The 24,846-nt window shown below is 47.7% G+C and overlaps 1 protein-coding gene across 2 annotated transcripts in view; it reads left to right on the forward strand.

The window, feature by feature from the left end:
- The first annotated feature begins 4,887 nt into the window (after window positions 1-4,887).
- The window catches only part of Chd7 (chromodomain helicase DNA binding protein 7), a 183,339-nt gene continuing 163,380 nt past the window's right edge, over window positions 4,888-24,846 (forward strand). For both annotated transcript variants that reach the window (NM_001107906.4, XM_087548652.1), the window contains exon 1: window positions 4,888-5,235. The gene's annotated coding sequence lies outside the window, so the exon portion shown is untranslated. The remainder of the gene's footprint in view (window positions 5,236-24,846) is intronic.

The following is a 24,846-nucleotide window of genomic DNA, read 5'->3' on the forward strand; positions in this document are numbered from 1 at the left end:
TTCTCAGTTAAATGTTTAATTAAAAGTATCTTCATACTAAGTTAGCGCTATAAATTTCCATGTATTAGGCTAGAAGTGGAAACTATGATATTTCTGGGGGCGGGGCGGGCTACTCAGTATTGGTCAGGATTAGTACCCTGGAGTACTGGGGCTGGGAACTGGGTGGAGAAGAGGTAGCAGTGGGACTGAGTGCAAGCCGGTGAAGCCACATTGTGGACCATTGCGCTCTCCAGTTCTCGAGCTTGTGCTCGAGGACTTCTGCCTCTTTACTCCTGCCTCTCTTCCTCAATAGTTTACTATCCACATTTCAAACATTAAGGACAGCTGGCTTGAGCCAGAGTGAAAACTTTAGCGTTCACATTGTCCCTGTTTCCTGTCTTAAGCTTCTCAACCACCTTGCTGCTTGCCTCTCTTGCTGAGAACTGCTCAGAGACAGACCATACTTTAGGATGGTTTAAAGTTGGGGCTGGAGAGATGACTCAGCGGTTAAGAGCACTGACTGCTCTTCCAAAGGTCCTGAGTTCAATTCCCAGCAACCGCAGGGTGGCTCACAACCGTCTGTAACTGGATCTGATGTCCTCTTCTGGAGTGTCTGAAGATAGTGACAGTGTACTCACATATATAAAATAAATTTAAAAGAAGACCTAAAGTTAAGACTTTAAGATGGTAAAAACCATAACTTGAAGGAGCTCTTCTTAGCTCTACTTCTTTAGTTCAGTTTCCTCCTGTATTCTCACCACCTGGGGAAACCGATGATAACTGGGGTGCCAGGTAGAGAAGATACAGCCATTGCTCACAACCTAATGAGGACATAGGGCAAGAATGAGTTAGTGTGTGTGTGTGTGTGTGTGTGTGTGTGTGTGTGTGTGTGTGTGATGGCATTGACCATCCATGTCCTGATGAGTTTCTGGGACTACCCGTGGCACAGTTTAAGGTCTTGTATCCTACGAAACCTATTGTCCTATCTCAGGCAGCAAGAGTCACACCTTTATTTGGTTTTGTTTTGTTTTGTTTTGTTTTGTTTTCTCCTCAGTTGGTGCCAAGGATCCAACCTAGGCTCTCATCCTGCAGGCTTCAGGCTGCCGCTCTGCCTTTAGCAATGGCTCTGACCTGAGGCAGCTCTTTCTTGGGCTACCATACATCATGAGCTCCTTTAGAAAATGGACCTTACCATATCCTCAAGATTAAGAGAGGGTATGGTGCACTGTAAACACTCAACAAACGGTTTCTGAAAGAATGTCTCCAATGTAACTAAATTTACTATCTGTGAGAGTCTCCTCCTAGACGTCCACTCCCCCCACAGCACAGAGAACCTCCACCTTATCACTCCTCACAGCCACCATCAGGGGCTCTGACGGTGCTATGGCTAATGGAGATGGGACGGGAATTTTATCTAATGATTTTAAAACCAACATCCTATCTGCTTACTTAAAAGATACCGTGGACTTATTGCTAAACATTTTGCACCACATGCTCTTGGGTAAATTAGAAAGCACTGGAAGGGTACTCCACAAATAACTTAACAATAATTTGCAGACAAATAATTGAACCAATTCCTATTTGTGTATGAACTATGTTAAAAACCCAGAACTTACTTAACAAAGAAATACAAACAAAGAAGTCTTTACACAGAGGAACCAAAGCCAAGCTCATTTTAATAGGCGCACTGCAGAGCAGCATAACTAAGAAGGAAAAAGCAAGTATCCGGTGAGAACGTGCAATTTTAGATTACATACGATGGCACCTTTTAATGTGAAAGGATGGACCGAGTTCCTGGCTTTTCTTTTGAGTTCTTCCATGGAAAAATGACAGGAAAATATGATGTTATTTCATGAGGCAGAACAAGTTTTTTTGGGGGTGTGGGAGGAAGGAGCTGGTGAGGTGGCTCAGTTGGTTGCTCTTCTAGAGGACCCAAGTTCAATTCCCAGCACCTCCATGGCTGGAATTCCAGAGGATCTGACGCCCTCACACAGACATACATGCAAGCAAAACACCAGTGCACAGGAAAACAAATAAATCTTAGAGAAAGAAGGAAAACCCTTGGCTTTGCTTTTGGTGCTTTTTCTCAGTTCATGACATTCTTATGTGTGTATTATTTTCTACATATTTTCGAAGGGAGTACTGCATCAGAATTTAACGCAGATGACTTGATTGGAGAGAGGAACATAAACTTGGTAAATAAGGATGCAGAACAATTCTCAACCCCTCTGTACTGGAATCAGTGTGCTTTATAAGATAGTTTAGATTTGAAAACATTTGAGAGACTGCTAGGATTTAAGTTTTAGTAGACGTTCTAGAAGTTTGGGTACTTTTCACTTACTTTGTTTTTGCAAAAGACTCTCTGCTCCCAAGTATTGCGTTCATTTGGGTTATATTCCCCCCAATACAGTCAAACCTTTGTCTAAGCAGCAGTTCAGCCTTACTATGGGTGAGTTCCACCCCTCTGAGTTCTTGGAAGTGGCTTTCCCTTTCCCTTTTGCCACAGGTCATGTTGTGTTTGTATTTTCTTAACTGCTATCTATGGGATCCCACTCCATCCGTTAGAGCCCCACCTCCTAGGTCGCTAACACCTTCCTGCTGCCCTCAGGGCATGAGCAACTTGGCCGAGCAAACCCTAATTCCTCAAGGATGTAGACATCCCATTGTTCTTTCCGTTCACTGAATCTCAACCACCAATCAACCAGGCAGCAAAAGATGGGACCTTGTTAGATTTACTCCAAGCACCTAGAACCAAGCCTGGAACCTCTTACACTCCAATGTGAAAAGAATGTAAAAATCTCTCCCCGGGTTAGTTTCAGCTGGGTGCTAGGGAAGAAAAGCGACCCATCAGAAGGAGTTTACATTTGGCTGTGAGTGACCCTTATCTGGCCCTAAAGTATTTGCATACTTAAAGCTAAAGCTTGTGAATTCAAATGATTCTCTTTGGGAAAACTTCAAGAATGAAGCAAACGGAGAGAAGAAGGTTCCAGGCTTAGGGTAGTGGGGGTGGGTGGGAGCTGAGGCTTAGGGAATACAAAGCTGCCTAGGTCTGCGCCTGAGGGTCTTTGGCTTTTCAAGGCCCTTGGAGTTCTGGACTTCTCACCCTGACTCCCAGGATAAGGAAGAGATTAAGTCAGAGAGGGGCTATGTGGCTGATTTGTTCCACACTGGCTGTGTTTATCTTTGGCATATTACAAAAGGAACTGTCCCAACATCCCAGTGAAATACACAAGGACAAGACAGGGGACATCCACATAGTCCCTTAGAGCTATTGATCACACAGCTAAAACATTATACTTTCATTAAATGTAGAGGTCATATTATTTAGCTTGTAAATTGTTTTGAAACAGATGCATATCTGATTAGTGAGGACCCCCCCCCCCAAGTATCTGTAATAGCCTTACTTTGAGGGATATAAACTTATTGTAAATGGAAGGCTTAAATTAGAATTGTGATTTTTGGTTTATGATTCTGGAGCTATAAAAAGCAGATTTCATAATTTTCAGTTTTTAATGTCAGATTTTTTCCCCTTGTGGTGTTGACATGTTTTCTGCTGATTATCTGTAAACTATTTGATGACTATGTTTCTTTTAAAAATCCAATTTATGGTGAAAAAAAGTCAGAAGCAATGTACTTAAATAAGCATCAGATTGTAAAATAATAAAAAAGAATAAAATTATTGCTATTAGGAAATAAATGTCTAACCGGTTTAGTTGCAGTACAAATGAAACAGTTTTGGCAAATCACTTGTCCAAATAAAAACAGTGTGATTCTAGGCTCAGTAGCAGCACGGGCATCATCAGTGGGTGAGATTGGCATGGTTGATTTTTTTTTCTACGATTTTTGAGTTCAATATCACTTACACAGCTGTCATAGTCGGCTGTATAACCTCCTTCCTTATTTATAAATGAGTGCAGTCTTTAACCTAATAAAACCATGTTGGAGTTTACAATTGTTGGCCGTTTATAAATGATATTCGCTTCGTGTTTTGCACACAAAAGATGCGCAGGAAATGTTTAAATATCTATTACGCAAGAGGAAAATTAATTTTTAAAAATGTCTTCAAGGTTAATATTCATATTGCACTGGAAAGAGAAATGGGCAAGAAGGTCGGATACTCAAACTGGAAGATCATATTTAGTGCCACATTGGCGAGGGAATGATGAAAACACTCCAGTTCTGACACGTTTAAAAATGGGCACACATTCTATTTCTTTGTTTCATAACCACTGCGCTATCCCTTCGTTTTTTGGCACGCTCACATATTCAACCAAAATCAATGCCATCTAGTTAAACTTTTTGATTTAGTGGAAGATCGCGCGGTCCTATCACCGAGGACGTCGGCAAAAGCAAAGTGGTGAGGCAGGAATGGATCTATTTGAAAGGAAAGGCGTCCATCCTAGGTATTTCTTGTGGGAAAATCATCTCAAGTTGAAGGATAATTACAGGAGACACCCAAACACCCCCAGCCTCCTCGGTCCGCACGGCGCTGGACACCCCTCGCGGTGGCCGGGGGTCACTACGGGCTCCGGGCCTCGGCTTCCTGTCCCAGGGCGGCGCACCGCGGCTCCGGGAAGGTGCTGCGCGGAAACGTGGCACCCTCTGGACCCGCGCGGGAGCGCTTGCAGCAGGCTGCCCGAGAGGCTGCGGCGGCCGCGCACCGGGACCGACACCCGCCCGCTGCGCCGGCGCCCGGCAGGACGGGAAGGGGCGGCCGTCCGCGCCGCGCCGCCCCCTTCTCTCGGCCTCTCCGCGGCCTCCGCCACCCCGGCCGAATTCTTGCATAAATTATGCCAGGCGCGCCTGACGTCAGGTGGCGGCGCGCGGGCGCGGGCGCGCCGCGGAGGGAGCCGGCCGCGGGCGCGCGCGGTCCCGGAGGCTCGTGCGCGCGGCGTGCAGGGCGCGCGCAGGCGCTGGCGTGCTGGGGCCGCGGCGGCGGCGGCGGCGGCGGCGGCGGCAGCGGTGGCGGCGGCGGCGGCGGCGCGGGGGTTGAGCCGTGGTGGTGCGGACGCGCTCGTGCTCGGGAACTATCGGATTAAACTTGAATCGAGTGGAATTACACAAAGGAGCTCCGCGGAGGAGGCGGCCCGGGGACCCGGAGACCCCGCAACTCGCCAGAGCCCCGTCCGCGCGCGGCTAACTCCGCGTCCGTGGATCAGCCCCCGGCCGCGGCCGCCGAGCCAACTCCGGAGCCGCTCTGCGTTTTGTTCCCCACGGCGCGCGGCGGCGGACTAACCCGAGCGAACGAGCGAGCCGGTGAGCGCAGACTTCCCCGGCGCCCCCGGGAGGGGCGGCGGCAGGAAACCGCGCCGGCCCGGGCCGCGGCCGCGCGGAGTTGCGAGCGGGGAGTTGGGCGTGTGCGGGGCGCGGGGAGAGGTGCGCGGGGGCCGCGGTCGGCAGGAGCGTAGCGCCGCCCGCCCGGTCGCCCGTGTTGCTGCCGGCGGGGCCCGAACCCGCGGCCCGAGCGCCGCCCGGCGCCCCAACTTTTGCCTGCGTCCGCGGGGCCGGCGGCGGCGGGGGCGCGCGGGGCGGCCGAGGGTCACTTCCTCGCATGTAAATGGCTTTTTGTTGTGCTGCCGGCGTCGGGGGGGACGGGGACAGGAGGGAGCGTGTCTGCGCGCTGGGGAGCGCGAGCGCGTTTCCTCCCGCCGGCACCGAGCACGAGTTGCCGGCTGCGTTCGAGAGAAAAGGGAAGGAGGAAAAAGTTGGGCTCCAACTCCGGCGCGAGCGGCGGCGGGCGCGCGGGCGCGGGGCGCTGAGCGCGGGGCTCGGGGACGGCGGCGCCCCCCGCCTCGCCCCCGCCCCCCGCTCCGGCCCGACCACGCCGCGCTCGCCGGGAGCGGCGGCCGCACCGGCGCGAACAAAGTGCGTCCCTGCGGGCGCGGCGGCGCCAGCCCGCGCGGGGACAGCCACGGGCGAGGTGGGTCGGCGGCAGGGAAAGTGCGCGGGGCGCCGCGTGGGGCGGGGGCGGGGGTGGCGCGAACACGCGGCGCGGGGGGCGTCCCGAGCCCAGCCGGTGGCGGCGGCGACCGCAGAGTTCCGAGCCCGCAGCTAGGGGTTCCTGGGGATCCCCGGCAGCTCCCAAGTGCGCGAGGACGAGAAGAAAGGGAGCCGGGCCGGGGCGAGCGCGGGCGGGCGACCGGGGGACCCCACCTTGCCGAGCTGGCCGGGCCGCCGGCGGCGGCATAATAGCGACTTTAATCCGCGATCCCAACTCGCGTCCCCGTTCCCCTCCCCCCAGCCTGTCGGGGGTCCGGGCGGGGGCGGGGGTCGCCAGGTGGCCCCGGAGCGGCGGGGTTACGCGGTGCCCCCGCGGAGAGCCGGCTCCGGGCGCGAGCGGCCGAGGTGGCTGGAGGCCGAGCGGTCAGCGGGAGAGGAAGGAGGGTGGCGGGGAACGCGTTGTTTGTTTGCTTCGCACCGGGGACAGGGCTCGCTGGGGGCGCGGGGCGCGGGCGGGGCGCGGCGGGGCGCGGTGCGGGGTGGGCTTGGTGGCATGGGTTGAGCGGCACTGGGAGGGGGCCGCCGGTTGGCGGGGGCGGGGGACTGGTCAGGAGGCTCCGGGGAAGGAGCCGCTGGCCCCGAGCAGCCATCATTCCCGAGCCGCCTTTCTCCGGATGGCTCTGCCTCGAGGAGCCCTGCGCCGTGGGAGCGCACCCCAAACTCCGGCTCGGCAGCCCGCTTTGTGAGCGCCCCCGTGGAGCGGGCAGCCCAGGGAGTGCTCCGGCCCGGCAGCACGGTTCTCCCTGGAGGTCACTTTTAGAGACTGTTCACGCCTGGGTTTTAAACTAGTTTTTTTTTTTTTTTCCTCCTTCTTCCCTCTTCTGAACAGACAATGGACAAAAGAAAAGTAGCAACCCACATGGAGAGTTTCCTTTGAATTGCTAGAATTAGATACACTATCCAGTTCTCCACTTGCTAAGTATACTTTTTAGTTTTCCATTGTATATTATCTAGCAATCGATTTAAATAACTTACTTAAACTGTGTCTTTCCACTGAGCTGGATCTCTGGATATATTAAATAATTATTTTAAAATAATTTTTGTGAGAGCTCTGGTTTTTATTTTTATTTTTTAATTTTAAATTGAAGCCGTCTTTGCAGTGGGTGACACCTTCCTAAGGGGTCCACAGTTACTTTCCCTCAATTCTCTTTCAGAAGAGGGGGATACTCATCATACGTGATAATCAGCCGGAGGAAATAAATACGTCTCTATTTCCTCACAGAGCTGTTCTAACGATGACAAAAATCTTAGTGGCGATGACCCAGCAGCTCCATACCTGATTTATTCCAGTTCTAATTACGTTTCGATTACAGTAATGTCCGAGAAATAACTTGAGCAGTGGTTTTATGAAGTTGCGTCCTCCCCAGCCCCCAGAGTACATCTGTCGCACAGTGTTTTTGTCTTGCTGTTGCACAACAGAAAGCCCTCCAGTCTTTCCCCTAAAATGGCAGCTTTCACTTGACTGGGGCCCATTCATTGACAACGGTAATAAAGAGGCTGAAAGCTAGATGCTTGGGGCACAGAGGACTCTGGGTCGCCTTTCTAGGTGATAAGTAGGAGACATTTTAAGTCTTCCAGTTTCCTCATGAGAAGTTTATTTTCCCTGAAAGCTGCAAGAAAACAAAAAGAACAGTAAAAGTAAAAATTGGAAATGGGAAAGGGCCATGTCAGCAAATTTTAGGAGCTGTTTAAAATGAAAAAAGATTTTTTTTTTTTTTTTTTGTCTATTGGGTGAATATGGCATCCCCTTTCTCTGTTTCTGATAATCTGCTGATTAAGGGATAGAGTGGATTTTTGACAGGCTTGTAACAGGTGAATTTCCTCAGTCTGACACTCCAGGTTTGAGGTCGTTTCCTGGGAGTGCATGTTTTGATTATATATTTTTCTTGGATATCTTGCTCCCACTCCCACCCCTCAAAAAAATCTGGTCAGATTGGTAAGTTTGAAGTTTATGACTCTTTATCCCATGTTTATGCTTTCAAAATTAAGAGAGTTTCTAGATGAAAAAAACAAGTCAGGTAGTAACTTATGTTAGGCTTAATCAGTGGAATTATTTTGACATCAGTTTCAAAATTGATTCCCTTTCCTTAGCACCGAGGACAGGTAGAGAAGTAGTAGAGTGGTATGTTAGATCCTTTAACATAGATAAATCTCAACTTTTTCTCTGAAGGAGAAAAATAAACTAGTTACACTCCCCCCTCCCCCAGTTGAAAGTACAGATGCCAGTATTAATTTAGTCGGGAACTTGGTGTTAAAACAGTACCTTTGTGGATTCTTCTAGGCTCGGTCTAGGTTTTAGTTTGACTTATGGAATACTGCCAATACTTTCTCTCTCCATAAGGCTTGTTCTCTGTTTGCCTTGCCTTAACTGGGAGGTCAGCACTATAGTAATAAGTTCCTTTATGATTTAAAACATCAAGAAAACATTGCAACCTTTCCTGTACACCGCTGCCATGCCAGGAGCTAAGAGAAGAGGGATATACTTGTCTGTGCTTCTGCTCTGTCACCCCTGTTGCACCATGGGAGCCAGGCTTGGGACAGTTCTTTCAAACCAGGAATTAAAGTATCTTATTTGCCGTGTATGATCAAGTTTGCATGGTATTCAGTTAGCATCCATTTAGTTCCTTTTCTTTCTGTCTACGCAGACCTTCCACTGTGGAACTCTTGTGTGAGAGACAGGGCTTTCCTTCTAGGAGTTTATCCCCTAGTAGCAGGGAAACTACTTTATGCTTGTCTTGATCTAGGGTGAACCATAGAGGTGGTAGTTGGTCCTTTCTTCGGTGTCTGTCTGCTTTTTGTAGCAGACACCCTGGCCATCTTGTAAACAATCCTATAAATAAAGGTATTGCAAGAATGAAAATGCTGTTTAGTCAGGGCTGAGTTAACCAGAGAGGGGGGGGGGGAGGGAGGGAGGGGAGAGAGGGAGAGGGGGAGGGAGGGAGAGAGAGAGAGAGAGAGAGGGAGAGAGAGAGAGAGAGAGAGAGAGAGAGAGAGAGAGAGAGAGCGAGCAGATCTTAGGAGGCCTTCTTCAGAAAGCGATTAATCCCAGAATTCAGGTGCTGTCTGCATGAAGGAGGTGAACATGCACAGCGTGGGCTGAATACATGTGACAGCGTCCCGAGGAGCATTTGAGAGGCACCGCTGTGACTGAGGGAACTTACTGGTCCTCTGGCTCTGGACGTGTCTTACACGGTTGTGTATTGTTTAGAGGAGATACTCTTTTAAGCCTTTTAAAAAGTAGAACTTTAGCAGTGTGCCTCTTCACTGGTTTCTAAAGCCATTAGAACCGTGAGTTTGGAAGATAAAATAGTTCTCTTTCTCGAACTATTTCTCGAAACTGTTTTGTCTTCTAAAAATCTTTGACAGCCCAAGACAACTAGTGGTATTTAAAATTAAAAAAAAAAATGCGATCCCATTTTTTTTTCCCCCTACAGAATGCAAAGATGTAATGGCTTCCTTCAGTCTGGGCACCACTTAGGTTACGGTTATGGTCCAGGTTCGCAGTGGATCGTTGGTGGGAGTCGAGCAGAAGTGGTAATTAAAACCACTGATTGTCTGGGTCTTTTATCAGTATATTAAAATTTTTAGGTGAGATCAGCTGTGTTATAATAGGAAGCGGTAATCGTGGAGATCCTGTCATATAGGATTTAATTTTACAGTCATTCAAGCCTTCGGATACTTAGTGTGAGGGCCTTAGCGTGCTGAACTTGTTCATGTCATAGATTAAAAAATGTGGAGCCCAGAGATGAATGAGCGGCCTCTAGCTGGTTCCTGCAGTACACACCCCCCCCCGCTCCCCTCCCTGTCTCTGGTGCCTAGTGTGGTGTGTCGTGTGGGAGAAATGTGGGCTCATCTGCTGGATGACTCAGTTAGCTCTGGAGGAGAAGGGCTCCTCTTCATGGAGTGACTCGAGAGTACCTTCTGCCTTAGGTTCTGAGTCGTGCGAGCACAGGGCTCCTAGAGGCTCTCTTAAATCACTGATGGCTTCCTCTACCCTGTTAGGAAACCCCCCCTCCCATGATTATCTATTTTGAGAAAAGCAGAGATAATTGTTCCAACATCTGATTACTGTTTTCAGTGAGTTCATCACCCCGACTAGATGCTGTATGTGTTGACAAGGCCATCGCAAACACGAATGCTCTCTCAGAAAAATAGTTACTTATTATTTTGGTGGAGGTGTCTGCTTTGTTTTCACCTTGAAAACAAGAAGCATCCGTTTTAAACATTACGTGCACTGTTTTAATGGAGAAGCGTACTTTCGTGGGTAAAGTTTTATTGGTTGTCAGGAGTGTTGGTGGCTGTTAATGTTGAACTGGGTAGATGCCTTCATAGTGGTCCTTTGAGCCTCATGCTTCCTGTGTAGGCAACAGGCGTGGCTCTCCTAGCAAGTGAATGTGGACTCTGGTTAGTTTTCCTGTTCTGTTGTTTTCCACTCAGCTGTTCTAGGGTACCTACTACCTAAAAGGTGCAGTAGTACAGTCTGGCGACACCGTGGCGGCACGAGACTTGACTTGGTAGAAGACAGCACAGGACAGGGGTTATGACTCGGATTCCACCGTTGTGTGGGCTTAGCCATTGAGAAGTGGCTTTAGCATTGCCATCCTGTATCTTGTCATACAGGAAAGTGTAAGGAAGTGAAAGGCAGTAGTGACCTCTGCCCCGGAGAAGGTTGCAGTTGTAGGTCAACATGGAGCTTTAAGGGGAGACCTTGGAGGCAGGCGGCATCCGGGCTTGGGCAGCACTGGCCTGATGTGGAACTTGGGATTTTTGAAGAAAGTTGTAGTACTTCCTGAGCGTGGAGCATTCTTGATGGGGGATGGAACAAGTAGGTGGGACGGCGGGTGGGTGGAGGGAGAAGAGTGTGGTCAGTATCCTGTCTGCTTTCCTTGGGATTGATGTGCGTGTGGACTAGATTAGTGTCCTTGGGGACGGAGAGCCATGGGGAGGTGCAGCGAATATGGAGGGTTTCAGTGAATCAGACCTGAAGGTAGACGGATGTGTCCTGGAAGACAGGTCTCGAGGGATGTCTGTTTCTAGCACATCGCCTGCTCGGCTGTCTGGTGATGCTATTCGTGGAGGCAGCGGGCCCCTGACAAGGATGGCATATGAGGAAGAAGTGGATGAGTTAGTCCCTTGAGCGTGTGACCAGGATCACTGCTCCTCACTGTGGGTTGGGTAACTGTTGTTGTGACTTTCTTTCTGTTGCTAGTGGTATTCCAGACTTTTCAAGCATAATCTATTGCTGACCCTCGAAGGCCTTAAAAGGGCTCCTCTTCATGGAGGAGTGTGTGTAAACCCACTGGGGATTGCTGGGACGAGGGTGGTGACCATTGTAGCTGGCCCAGGGTGTAGTATTTTCCTCTTACCAGCCTGACGTGTAGCGCTTTGTAGGAGTTGGCCCATCAGAGGCTAAGCACGAATCCTGCCGTAGCCAGACTTGGCCACGTTTGCCTTCTGTGTCTTCTCTTCTGGAAGCTCTTTTCCTGTTACATATTCGAGCGAGGTCCTTGGGCTTCCGGGAGGTAGCCTGTGGGTTCCATGTACTTTCAGACCTGTGCTTCTCACTTGGAGGGAGTTAATTGTGCTGAGACAGTTGCATCCTACGTGGGTGTTGTAGAAATGAATATATTATTTGAGTAATTGGGGAAAAATAACAGCCTTGGCCTGAACACTTACCTGGTGTTTACTGGAGTATGTACAAACCAGTTTAATATGCAAATTATCTTCAAAGATACTTTTGTTTTGTGGGAGAAAGTGGATTATAAAACGAGGTTGCTGGTGTCAGAGGTGCTGATGGACAAACCCAGAAAAGCTTCTGAATAGTGGATTTTAATAATGTGCGAACTGACAAATTATGAGAGTCCTGTGCATTAACATCAGGACAAACTTTGTGTCGCTACTTGGTTTTGGTAGGTTTTATATTTTATTTATTTTATTTTGCCTGCAAATGAAGCTGTCCTTCCTTGAAGTTATTATCTTTGAAAGTCGCTCAGTATAAAACCTCCATGTTTTGACCAACACTTCAGAAGGCCCTTGCCAGCTTTTTGGTGGGAGCGTATCTCTGGTACTATTTCTTCCAACTTCTTAGTTCCAATTTTTTAAGAAATTTATATTTTCTATGCGTCGACGCTTCACAAGCATGTGTATCTCTGTGAGAGTGTTGGGTTTCTGGTTACAGACACTTGCGAGCTGCCACCTGTGCACTGGGAATTGAACCCAGACCCTCTGGAAGAGTAGTTACTGCTCCTCGCCTCTGAGTCACCTCCCCAGATCCCCCAGTTAGCCATCTTTTTTAAGAGTCCCTCTAAGATGCCTCTTTTTGTTTGGTTTGTCAGTAGCGTGTTTCTGAGGTTGGAGAGGTCATTTCCTCGTGAGCTCTAGGGTAGTGGAAAGATGCTTGCAGCCTCCTGCAGTCTGGACTTTGGTGGGCTCGTGGAGTGACCGTGAAGTGACCGTGAAGTGACCGTGTACTGGGGGCTGCCTCTTCTCTTGGCTTCAGCACTGACTAAGGAGGCAGCAGAGGTCATGTGGTGGGTTGGAGTTTTTACACCGTGCATTTACTTTATCAATACAGGGTCAGGCACAGAGCTCCTGGCGACTGAGAAGGACTGCAGATGGCATGCGCTCCCACCCCAGCCTTTGTGTGGGGAACAGCTAGAGTCAGACCTGTGTGAGCATGGGCGAGCATCCTCTTCCTGGGAATGGCATCTTAAAACAGTCAGATGAGCAGCATATCTGGGCTGTAGACACCTTGGTAATTGACTTTTCTCCTCCCTAGTTCTGAGGAGATTTAGGGACTGCTCTAACCTTTTACGGAGTGTACTGTGTCTCCTGCTCGTTTTTTTCTGAGAGTCTGGGGCATGGCAGAAATCTGTTTTGTTGATATTTAAGACAATTATAGGTGTACAAATGATTTAAACACCTAAAAACCATGGAGTGTGTTTAACATGAGCAGGTAAACAATGAGATGTCCCTTCCAGAATAATAAGCAGACATTTAGCTTACCGCTCAGTGCACAGCTCCACAACAAGAATATGCCCTAACTTCAGATGCGTTTTATAGTGTGTGGGCCTGGCAATTGCTTTCCGTATGGGTGGGGCCTGTGCACTGTTAACCATTGATTTTTAGAGGGAACTTAAAAGCCTCCGTTGTGGTAGTTTATATGTTCTTATGTACTTGACCGTGTTTGTGTTTGAACATGTTCAGGAAATCATGCCAGCCCTCTGAAAGTTTCAAAGTCTTGATTAAATCGTGTGTTGCATCGAAGAAAAGCAAAGAACGAGATACCTTAAAAGATAAGAATAATCATAGTAATGAAAGTGTGTGTGTGTGTGTGTGCGTGTGTGTGTGCACACACACTTGTGCTACAGCGTGTGTGTAGAAGTCAGAGAACAACCGTGGGTGTCAGGCATTGAGTTCAGGACTTTACCTGCTAAATAGAGACTGTTGCACTGAGTTACACCATTGCCTGTGCTGAATGTTTTAATGGGTCTTTTAATTACTCATTAAGAACAACTTCAGGTAGAATTATCCCCATTTTGCAGCTGAGGAGACTGAGGCTTGAGAGTTTAAGTTCCCTAGAGCCATCCCATTTCAGTCTGCGGTGGGGGAGCTCGAATCCTGATTGACTAGATTCTAGAACCTGCTTGCGTAGCCTTTTAGCTTTACTTGTGTGAACTAAGAAAAGGTGCTTTAGGGGCTGGAGAGATGGCTCAGCTGTTAAGGGCACTGGCTGCTCTTCCACAGGACCTGTGTTCAGTTCCCAGCACCCACATCGCACGCAGCTTACAACTGTTTGTAATTCCAACTCCAGGGGCATCTGACTCCTTCACACTGGAAAAACAACAGGTAAAGCATCAATCAGTGTTCTAAAAAATAAGCAAATTATTGAAAAGAGAAAAAGAAAAGGTCCTTTAAAAGTACAAGCGACACGCTACAACCACAGAGCTTCTTTTGCTGGCTTGCCAGCCCCGGTTGTTTCTGCCCATACCGCCGTTTCACACTCGGCACTCAAGTCTGCGTCTTTTGCCTTCATGACACTTTCTCCAGCAGAGACGAAAATACTTGTGGAGGCCACATGTACATACCCTGCAGTGACTGGGAACTTGAACTCTCATACCAGAAAGACCAGGTATGAATCATAGTGGTGGAGATTCTGATACAGCCGCCCGCCCAAAGATACAGTGAGATAAGCAGACACTACCAGAAGCACCCGATAAGGCAATATGGCCCACTGGGTGAGCAGTTGTTATTTTTATCAGCTGACCTTTAGTTGTTGAACCCAGCAAGCCATGTGTCTTAGGTTTAAAAAGTCACCTTTATTTATTTTGCAAGTGTACGCGTGTGGCGCCCGCCACAGTGTGCCTGTGGAGGTCCAAGGACAGCCTGTTCGTGTTGGCTCTCTGTTTCCACCGTGTGAGTCCTGGGGACTCAAACAGGTCGTCAAGTCTGGCAGCAAATGCCTGTAGTTTCCGAGCAATCTTGCCAGTCCTTGATTTTGCTTCTAATTCAAAAGGTTCCCAGGCTATCATCTTAAATGTCGAGTAGTCAGTGAGTGGCCCGCAGTGGCTATGGGCTCTGCAGTTTACACTTTTCCTTGGACCAGACACTTAAAGTTCCTACTTGCATGCACTTCCTCTAGCAGAATGGCCAGATGGTGGTTACCCGATCCTGCTGCTGTTGGTTCGTGCAGCAGGGACTCCAGTGTCTCTGCTTCTCAAAGTGACAGTGTCAGGGAGTCCTTCGTCCTCTCCAGCGTCACCAGTGCTCTCTGTCTTGAGTTATAGATGTCTTTCTAGACAACCGGCCATTCCTTCTTTCTCCTAAACCCGCTGTTCACATAGCAGGTGACATTATTCTTTATGGCCAGTGGCCTGGACAGGGGTCAGTCAGTTCTGAAGTGACTCTGTCAGAGACCCAAGTCCACAGGAACTCCAGGTCCTCTAGTCTCAGAACACATGACTTCCTCATTTCCAGACTTCTGATTATTGGGTAAGGAGGGGATTAAACGTAGAGTAGGTTTAGGACATGAAGAACAGCTAGGACATGTGGACACTTCAGTTTCAGGAAAGGGAAGATTGAGTGAATCTCCCAGAAAACTGTTCTGCTGCTTCTTAGACTGGGACAGGAAAAGTGAAAGTCCTTAGAAGAAGACCAGTGATCCAAACAGCTGACATGTACAGAGCGTGGACTTTGAGCGCTGGCATTTTACAGAGCTGTCTACACAAACAGTTCTCACCAGATCCTGAAGTAGGATTAGGGAGAATGCTGAGGCCGGAATAGTAATTCTCATTTTTATAGGGGGATGAAGTGCAGTTTTAGAGATTGTCGATCTATTTCCCAAGTTCACAGTCCTTAATGGGTTTGTTGAGTGGAGTGAGGACGAGTTCTCTTGCCAGCCCTTGCCACTGCTGTCTGTCTGTAGAAAGAGCTTTGGATGCTCCTGTCGGAACCACCCAGACCTTAGAAGGATCCGAGGAACAGGCAGATCTTGTGTACTTGTGATTTGTAGAGAGTTCCTGGAGAGAAGCGGAGACTGCAGTTTGCCTATTAATGGACTATATAGTCTTGGAGGCCCCCTCTCCTCAGATGTCAAATCTTATCAGTTGCAGGCATTTCAACCTGAAAGACACAGGCTCCTCACAAAACTCCCTGTGTGTCAGTCCCGTCCTCACTGGACACAGTCAGCGCTGAATTATTTAGCTTATTGCAGAACTGTTTTTCTCGAAGTTTCTCCCCAGTGTTTACCCAAGATACAATTCTCTGGACACCTTTTTCTCACTGCCCAAGGCAGAGTTGACTCGGATGCTGCATGGCTTGCCGTACAGCATGCCGTCCTTTTGCTCCCACATATGAACATTGACTTGTGTGAGTATGGAGCTTCTGAAACACTTTTGGACTGTTCCAGCTAACACACAAGACAACAGACAGCCTCCACAGCCTTACACACAGTCAAAGGCAGTCACTCACCACATGATAACATCCGGTCTCACAAGGACGGCAGGTAGTGGTTCCAAAGTTTCAGATCACCCAGTGATGTTGTAAACATTTTTGTGTAAGCATACTTTAGGCTGCTCACAAAAATGCCATCTACTAAAGTAGCTCTCAGAATTTATCCGGATTGTTTAGTGATACCTAGCACTTGCATAGCTGCATACAGAGCAGAGATGTGCAAACTTGTCGACCTGTATGCTGTGGTGTGTTTTTTTCTTGCCAGCATCATTTGAAAGGGAATAATAAAAATCTTAAAAGTGGTGACATTTACTTTCCCATACGGAAATAATGTATTTCAGGGCTGGCGAGATGGCAAAGAGTAAAGCCATTTGCTGTCCAATGTATGTAATGACATGAGCTCAGTTCCTGAGAACCACATGGTGGGAAGAGAAAGTCTCCTACAAGTTGTCCTCTGATCCCCACATGTATGACATGGCACGAAAGCAAAAAGTTAAAAAAAAAAGGCTCATGGTGTATATCTGGCTATTATACATGTATAGTATTGTCCTTCAGGATTGAGTGAACTGGCATAAGCTTGAATACAGCGAGTTTCTGGTTAAAACATGTTTGGTACCCTTAACACTTCAGTCTGTGCCTGGAGAGATGGTTAGGAGCACTGACTGTTCTTCTAGAGCAACCAGGTTCCGTTCCCACAACCACGTGCCAGCTTACAATTGTCAGTGTCCAACACTCTCAGACATGTGCGCAGGGCGAAACACCAGGGTGTGTACAATACAAATAATTTATTGCAGAAATAATCTTTGTTTTAGGAGTGTTTTCAGAATTCCATTTATCCAAATTGCTATTTGTCCTTACCACTTTTCCACTCATATTTTACAATTAATTTCCTTATTTTAGAAATATGTGTGATCTACCTGTATATAGACCTGCAGGCCAGAAGAGATTAGATCCCACTACAGATGGTTTCGAGCCACTGTGTGGTTGCTGGGAATTGAACTCAGGACCTCTGGTAGAGCAGTCAGTGCTCTTAGCTGCTGAACCGTCTCTCCACCCCCACTTTTCCACTACTAAAAAGCAAACAAAATAACAAAGCTGCCCAAAGCATAAATAGGGACTGGAGAGACGGTTTTCCCAGCAGTTAATATCACTAGCTGCTCTTGCAGAGGACCAAAGTTCAGTTTGCAGCACACGGGGCTCACAACTGTCCTTAATTCCAGTCCCAAGGGAGCCAGAACTGCAGTCTGGCTTTGTAGGTACCAAGCATACAGGTTGTGTATACCACGTGCATATACAGAAAATGACAATAAACCTATAGGAAGTAAAAATAAGGTTTTTCTGGATCATAACATAGTACATAGACCAGTCATACCTTTACCAGGCAGACCTGTAGAGTGAGTGTCTACCTGGCCCACTGTTGGATCAGGACATGGATTTGTCTTGTTTCAGGATAGAAGAGGCGTTTAAAGCAGTTGTTCACATTCTTGTAAAAATCGCCTGTATATTTCTCACAGAAAATGCAGACTCTTCATTGCAAGTCATCTTTATTGAATTAAACTTTCCATGTGCTTTCTAGAGTCAGATGTTTATTGGATTGTTTCTGATGTGTTTCTGACTGCTGTTATCCAGAGTCTTGCTGAGGATCCTGATTGCTGGGAGTCCTGAATCTTCTCCCATGCTGCGTCTGTTCACATTTCCTTCTTCTCTGTTCCTTCCTGTATACTGTGGTTTGCCATGGGCCTTTTCTTGGTCTGGTTCAGGCTCATAGCGTTAGCTCTTACTGCCCTCAGTAGCCCCCAAAGCATGGTAGAATACCATTTGTTTTTCCACCGAGTATACTTTGGAAACGGAAAGGATTCAGAAAAGAGAACATATAAGTTGTTACAATGTATTTGGAATGTTGTGAATGAGGGATGTTACTTTCTTACAATCTATGTGGGTAATTTGTAGCTTTTTTTTTTTTGACAAACTAGTTAACATACAAGGGGAGAGTGGGCCCCAGGGTAAAGACCTGTTAAAACAATGGCCCTACAGGATAAGTAACTATTGTGTATTGATAAGTTTTATTCTCATTTCTCCTATGGCCTAATTAACTTGTTTCAGGAGGAGTTCTGATGTGTGTGGAAGGTGTATGGAAAGAGAAATTGATAAGGGGCATCATCTATTGGGAGCAGTGCATTCCCTGTAAGCCAGTGTGATTTCCAAAGGCATACAATGTGTCTAATAAGAGCTTGTTCAAAGGATTCAGAAAACAGAATATAGAAGTTGTTACAATGTATTTGGAATGTTGTGAATGAGTGGGTTGGTGTAGGGCTTCTTAGAGTAGTGCTCCTAGGGCAAGACGCCAAAGTTCAAGTTGAAGAGAAGATCCTTCCTTCCAGTCTTATTGACCCATTTCTTGATACTTGTTCTTGAGCTTGGCGAGCAGGCTGTTGGCATCCTGAGCCTTCCCTCATGCAGCCTCTGTTGACTTTCCTTTTCTTCCTGTACCAGGTGTTTTGTCCTTGGCCTTCTGAAGGTCTGCTTCAGGACCACAGCTCTTGTCTCCATACGTGATTCCCAAAACAATTATTTCCAGTACCTAAGGTCAGGCTCCATCTTTAGTGTTCCAACCTGTCTACAAAGCATCGTGACACCCCCTCCCCCACACTCCCCTTCTTGCAGAAGTGTAACAACAGTTCACTCTTGGCTATTCTGGATCTCAGGTCCCGCACACACCCTGGTTGCCAGGCACAGGCAGCTGCTTAGCTGGGATAAGCCACATCTTCAGCACTCCATGTTTTGCGTGTTGGTGTCTTTGTGCCTCCTCCCCCACTATGTGTCTTTGAGAGCATAGTTGCCTATCTTGATTCTTTGCCCAGGAAGATGGCCTATTTGGGAGAACCTCCCTTGCTTCTTGCCTGCTCTTGTGGAGGTCATCTCCATGACTTAAACCTGTGTCCTTGAGACCTTGCTGTCTTGGCTGTGTTTTGGAGACGGGCTCTCTGTGCTCCTGCCACCACAGTGACTTCAGCTCTATGCCTCCAGGAAAGGCTTATGAGGCATCTTCCATGGGTAAGGCCCCAAGTGTTGCTGGGCTCGGGAACTTCGTGCAGAGAGGTTCCTTATCGGAGGGATTGGGCGGTGGCCCCTGTGTGGCCCTCTCCCAGCTGGCTCAGAATGTAGGTAGGGAAGAAGAGATAAGTTATTGTGGCCCCATTACCACATTCTGGCAACTGAGTAGTATATTTGCTTTTTATGGGGTTAATCTAGTGATTCATGGAACACCAGTTCCTACACTGTCATATTTTAACATGGTGTTAACAGAAAAACCTAAAACCATTCTTAGAAGACCCTGGGAGGATCCAGTTGCTGAAGTTAGCTGATTCTAGGAACTGTGCTGTGTAGGGAGACTCTAGGGCTCTGGTCCCTTAGCTAATTAATGCCCACAGTGAGAAGAGGAACTTGCCTTGGCAAAGGGATTTTAGGAGTGCGCTTCAGAAATCCAGGCCTATGCAAATTTGCCCAACTGTGAACTTTCTGTATAGAGGTCTATGACCCTGTCAGTTCTAAGAAAGATATGAACGAATCTAGAGGCATGGCTGTTAAAACCAGCAGAGTACGCTTATGCTTTCAGATTTACACCGTTGAAGAGCCACTGACGGTTTCTGTTAGGGACTTACAGCAAGATCTTTTTGGCATCTGGAACATGGATGTGCTTGGTGGAAACTATTTTATGAGCTTCCAGAGTTATGTGCAGAGTTGTAGGATGATGTTCTTACTGACCTTTTGGTCTGATTTCGCTGTTGTTGAAGGCATGCTGGTGTAAAATTAGGATTGTGCTAATTTTAGGAGATACTGAAAATGTTTCCCTTTGCTTGGACGTGCAGGTTGACATGTGACCATGTGGGCGACACAGGCACCATGTGTGAGAAAATGCTAGGGCATGTGGAGGTGTGGTCAGAGTGCTAGCAGTGAAGTAAGGTGAACAGAGTGATGGACAACCATCAGCTAAAGGCCCTGGTAGGAGCCCAGTAGCCCACCCAGAACAGCCTGCAGGAGCCAGGACAGGGCTTTGTGCCCCCCCCCCCCCACTGTCTCGTCAGGGTGGCTTTCCTGGAGCTGTGGCTCTTTGGAGAGGGACACAGCCCTGGCTCACACTTCTGCCCTTCTCTCAGCCTCCAGCCCCAGAGCCTGCCTCGGGAGGCAGGAAGCGCTGGCTGGGAGAAGGGCAGCAGGTTGGAGAGGTAGGGAGAGGGTTGGGTTGTGGTGCAATTGGAAGTTGAGCCTGGGTGAGATCCTCACTGAGGTTACAGGATGGAGATGAAAGGTTAGTTTGGCAATGCGTGATGGATTGCATTTAAAGAGAGACTAGAGGCAAAAGTCAGACGCTGTTGAAATAGCCCAGCCTGGAGGCCGTGGGACTTTGGTAAGGGCAGGGAGAACGAAGTGGAGGATGAAGACAGGCAGTAGAGTGTTTGATGAGGGTAACCTGTGACTCTCAGGGACCTTGGCTGGGATAGGGGAAGGTACCTGAGTGTACTCTGAGGGTTCTGTCCCACCTCAAACAGGAAGGGACCCCTCCCCCCAAAAAAAACCAGGAAGGGAACAATCAAAGGGGGTAGAATGGGAGAACTTAATCTATCACTAGGTACAAAAACTACAGATTGTGGAAGTAATTTATTCCAGGCACCATGGAACATGTCTGTAAGTGTAGCATTTATACACACGCACGCGCGCACACACACTGTTAAGTTAGAGCCAAGCTTGGGATAGATAGCAAGACTCATTCATTCTTAAAACACAACTCAGATTATTACTGAAAATAACCCCTCTTATCAAATTGTGAACATTTAAAAGAACCGCTTTTTCCCAGAATGTGATGAGACCTATTTACCTTGTTACTGCCAGAAGTTTAAAACATACAAACCTTTGAAGAGGCTATGTGTAAAGGATGCTTCTGTGTGGCCACAATAGTGGTCAGTCATCAGCCCTGAGAAGCAGCCTGGAGGCCTGTCAGCTGTTACACCAGAGCAGCCACACTGAGAAGTTAGGTGGTTTAATTTATGCTGTATTATGTTAGAATATCATGTCGACAATGCAGATCACACTTGAGGGCAACAGAAGACTTCAAAGAGTAGAACACAAAGCAGTAGGTTAACTATGGTTAAATCATAGTCCTGGGAAAAGCCAAAGGAAAATACATTGATTTAAAAGATAGTTTTTTTTGGTTTTGTTTTTTTAAACAGAGAGTTTTAATAAAGACCAGTAGTTTTACTCAGTTAGAAGCTGTGACCAGCTCTGGTTTGAATCTGTACTGAGCTGTCTACGAGCTGTGGTTTTGGACAAATGACTAACTAGTTCTGCTTATCAGGAGCCAGTTGCATAATTTATTTAGGACTCAGTTTCTTCACCTGCCCCTGGCGGTGGGGATTAATACAGTAGTGCATCTGAATACACTACTCTGCTTTTTTTTTTTTGCACTGTTAGCATTTAATAAATTAATTGAATTAGAAATAGTTTTATTTCATTATTTTCTCACCTTTTGTATTTATGATGTTATACCGAAAGGATTATAAAATCAGAGAAGTCAAATGACACTCCACATGCCAGCTCTTAGTTTTCATCACTTTTGTATATACAGGGCTTCTCTTGTGTTTTAAGACTAAATATAGCTAATGGATAGCCCGAAAAAAAATCTAACTTCGCCTTAAGATTCTGTCCTCCCCACCCCCCACCCCTTAGATTGCTTGGCAGTATTTGAAATATTTTTCTTACCCAAATAATTTTCCTTCTGTTGCCTGCTGAATTTAAAAGACCTCCCTGGCTTGTTTTCAAAGAGACAAAAGCAAGTGTATCTTTTAAAAGCGTTTCTGTCGATGTGATCCGAATTTGTATTATTAACTGCGTTTAGCACTCAGGTTTCAGACCCATTTACCGTCAGCTCCTGTGTGTCTGCCTGACTTTAACATATCGTAAATATAAAACTCTGTGTAAGTATGGCTTTGATAGGTGGGAGGGAGGTGGAGAACTCCCTAGAGACTGGAATATATTTGAGTTGAAAGGGCTGCTGAGTCCCGGTGAGAGTCCGTGTAGGATGGGAGCGGAGGATTCCGGCTTTTGGAACTCTTTCACCTTGGACTGCGTCTGCTAAACTGGAGCAAAGTGCGGCTTCTGTGTAGTCTGGAGACGCTTTCAGGGCCGTGTGCATGCGCCTGGGCATACGCATGCGCATGACTATAGACACGCAACCACTCACATATAAATGAACATATACAGGCACGCACATGCACGGGCGCACATGAAAACACATGCATGTGCGCGCGCGCACACGCATGAACACACCCATGAATGTATGTATGTACATGTGCACGCGCGGAAGTCTTTCCTACTGGAAGGCAACAGGTTTTCTCTTTAAGTAGCTTTAGAGATACTGTCTCCCTCGCTTCACTCTTTTTGGTCCCTGTTATCTTCTGAGGCCCACAGGAGTGTGAGAAGAGACAAGCAGAGACAAGGTTGATGTTTACCCTGAGTTAATCACCAGTTACTGGCCAGTGGTTACGAGAAACCCAGGCCGCAGAATCCAGACACAAACAGCTGTTTTGTTGGTGTTTTTCACTAAATTTGAGGAGGTGTCAGTTCTAATGTCTTCGCTCTGCCATGTTAAAGTATTAAGTAGTGACTTTGTAGTTTGCCGTCACGTTATTTTACACTTTTGCTCACAGTAAAACCAAACATACCTGAACGTACCTGAAACTGAAACTTAAGTCAAAAGGTCACTTGGATCGTACCTGGTATGACTTCTTACCATACGGCCCCATGGACGCAGCTCCCATCACACTGTCGATCCTGCTTGGCTGCTAGATCCAACTCAGGCAGATAGCGATCAGCTCCTTATAGTGCCACTCTGCCAGAGGCTGTCAATACACCGAGTACTATAAAAACAGTAATACCAAGATTGTTCCGCAAGAGTGGTGCCAAACTATTAAAACCATCGCAGTAAAGCGAGAAACGTACTGCTAGCCACTGTAAGCGAGTTATCTGCATGGAGATGTGTTCTTAGCATTAGATTGTGCCTATCCCGTAAGTAAGGTAGGGGAACAGCTCCTGTCTTTTCACTAAGGCCAGTCACTCAGGAATACAAGGCAAGAAGGGACCCCGTAGCTTTTGCATCTTGTAGAATCTGATGGGTTAAGGACATAGGCAAGAGATGGCGGCACAAAGATCTGGGTTTGACTCCTTGGCACCCACGTGAGAAGCCAAGCATGGCTGTTCATGCCCGTACCCTAACTTTGCAAGGCAGGACAGGTTCCAAGGCCGGCGGCCAGCCAGCCAGCCCAGCCCAGCTAGCTTCTGGTTAAAGGGCCTGTAAAAAAGAAGCAAGGAGAGGAATAGAGGAAGACGCTGTCTTATGGCTTCCGAGCGTGTGCACGTGGGCATGTGTCCTGCCTGGCATGCTGACACGAACAAGCCTCTTTATAACGCGTGTCTCCTCCACAAGAGAGAAAAAGAGTACAGGGTAGATCCTTTCCTACAGACATAGATGTGTTAGATATTCTTAGACATTCTTCCTCCACCAGCCATGGAGAATGGTTTCAGGTAAAATGCTAGTCATTTCAAGATTTTTAAAATGTCTGATTAGAGGTTGTAAGGGGAAGCCTGGCCTAAGTACTGGAGCTGAAGGCTGCCTGGGCTCAAGGCATGGGATCAGTTCCTTTCTAACCTGGGAAATCGGGCCAGTGACTTTTGGAGCTTCACTTCCCTTGCTTGCGTATAAAAAGGATAGTGAGTGAGTGAGTGAGTGGCGCCTTCTCCTTGTCGGGTGTATACTGAGTGTTCATTGAATCGAGCTGGGACCGATGCTTGGTTGTCAGTGACCAATGCATGCCCAGTGGAGGTGGAAGGTTGCTGGGCCTCAGTGTCCTTAGGAAGCCTGGAGCTCGTGGTAAAGATGGCCGTCCTACTTTTCAGGCATTGAAATGAGCAGCGCACAGTGAGAGGTAGCGTCCGCGTTCTTGAAGAGAATTATGGGACCAAGGTTGTGCTCACCACCCAGAGGACACCTTGCTGCTTACGTCTTTGTCTGAGTCTTTTTCGTTTCCCCTTTTGTCTGCTGACATGGGGAGCATGCTCAGCTAACCAGAAAGGCTGTGTGTAGTGTAAGAGGCCTCCCTCAGCTCAGGTTTATACATAATTAGCTGTAGAACCACACATTTAATGCCACCTTAGAAGTATGTGACCTCCGAGATGAACTCAGGATTTTGAAGTATTTCCAGATTGTACACACTTTTGCTGGGGGCAGGGAGACCAGGGTCTCACTATGTAGCTCTGGCTGGCCCAGAACTCACCGTGTGAGTCGGGCTGGTCTTAAGCTCACAGAGGTCTCCCGCCTCTGCCTCCCGAGCGTTTGGATCGAAGGTGTGTGGTAACACACATGCCTTACACTGTGATGTCTTAACTATTGTTTCTGGTTCTGTAGGGCTAGAGCTGATCTATGGCATTCACTCCCTTTTGGTCCTTTTTGTTTGCTTTTGTTGTTGTTGTTTTGAGACAGGGTTTCTCTGTGAAACTCTGCCTTTCCTGGAACTTACTCTGTAGACCAAGCTAGACTCAAAGTCTGAGATCACCTGCCTCTGGAATGCTGGGATTAAAGGTGTGCACCACCTCCCTGGAGACTCTTAACTCCTTTTGCCTGGGTTTGACCTCAGATATAACCAGCCCTGTATGTCCTTGCTTCGGGATATGTGATTCTCCTCCTTCCTTGTTGGGGCCTCTCTGTGCTGCTGTGCGGGAGGGGAAGAGAGGCCTCAGGAAATTGGAGTAAGAAACAAGGCAAAAACCTTAAGGACCTACCTAGTTCATCACCTGTCTCAAGCTCCCTGACGCCACGCCGGCCGTTTCTCTTCAGGTACACTCTTAGTTTGAAACGGGCTAGTG

Source organism: Rattus norvegicus, chromosome 5, assembly GCF_021556685.1.
Source record: "Rattus norvegicus strain SHRSP/BbbUtx chromosome 5, alternate assembly SHRSP_T2T, whole genome shotgun sequence".
In the NCBI taxonomy this organism is placed as follows: Eukaryota; Metazoa; Chordata; class Mammalia; order Rodentia; family Muridae; genus Rattus; species Rattus norvegicus.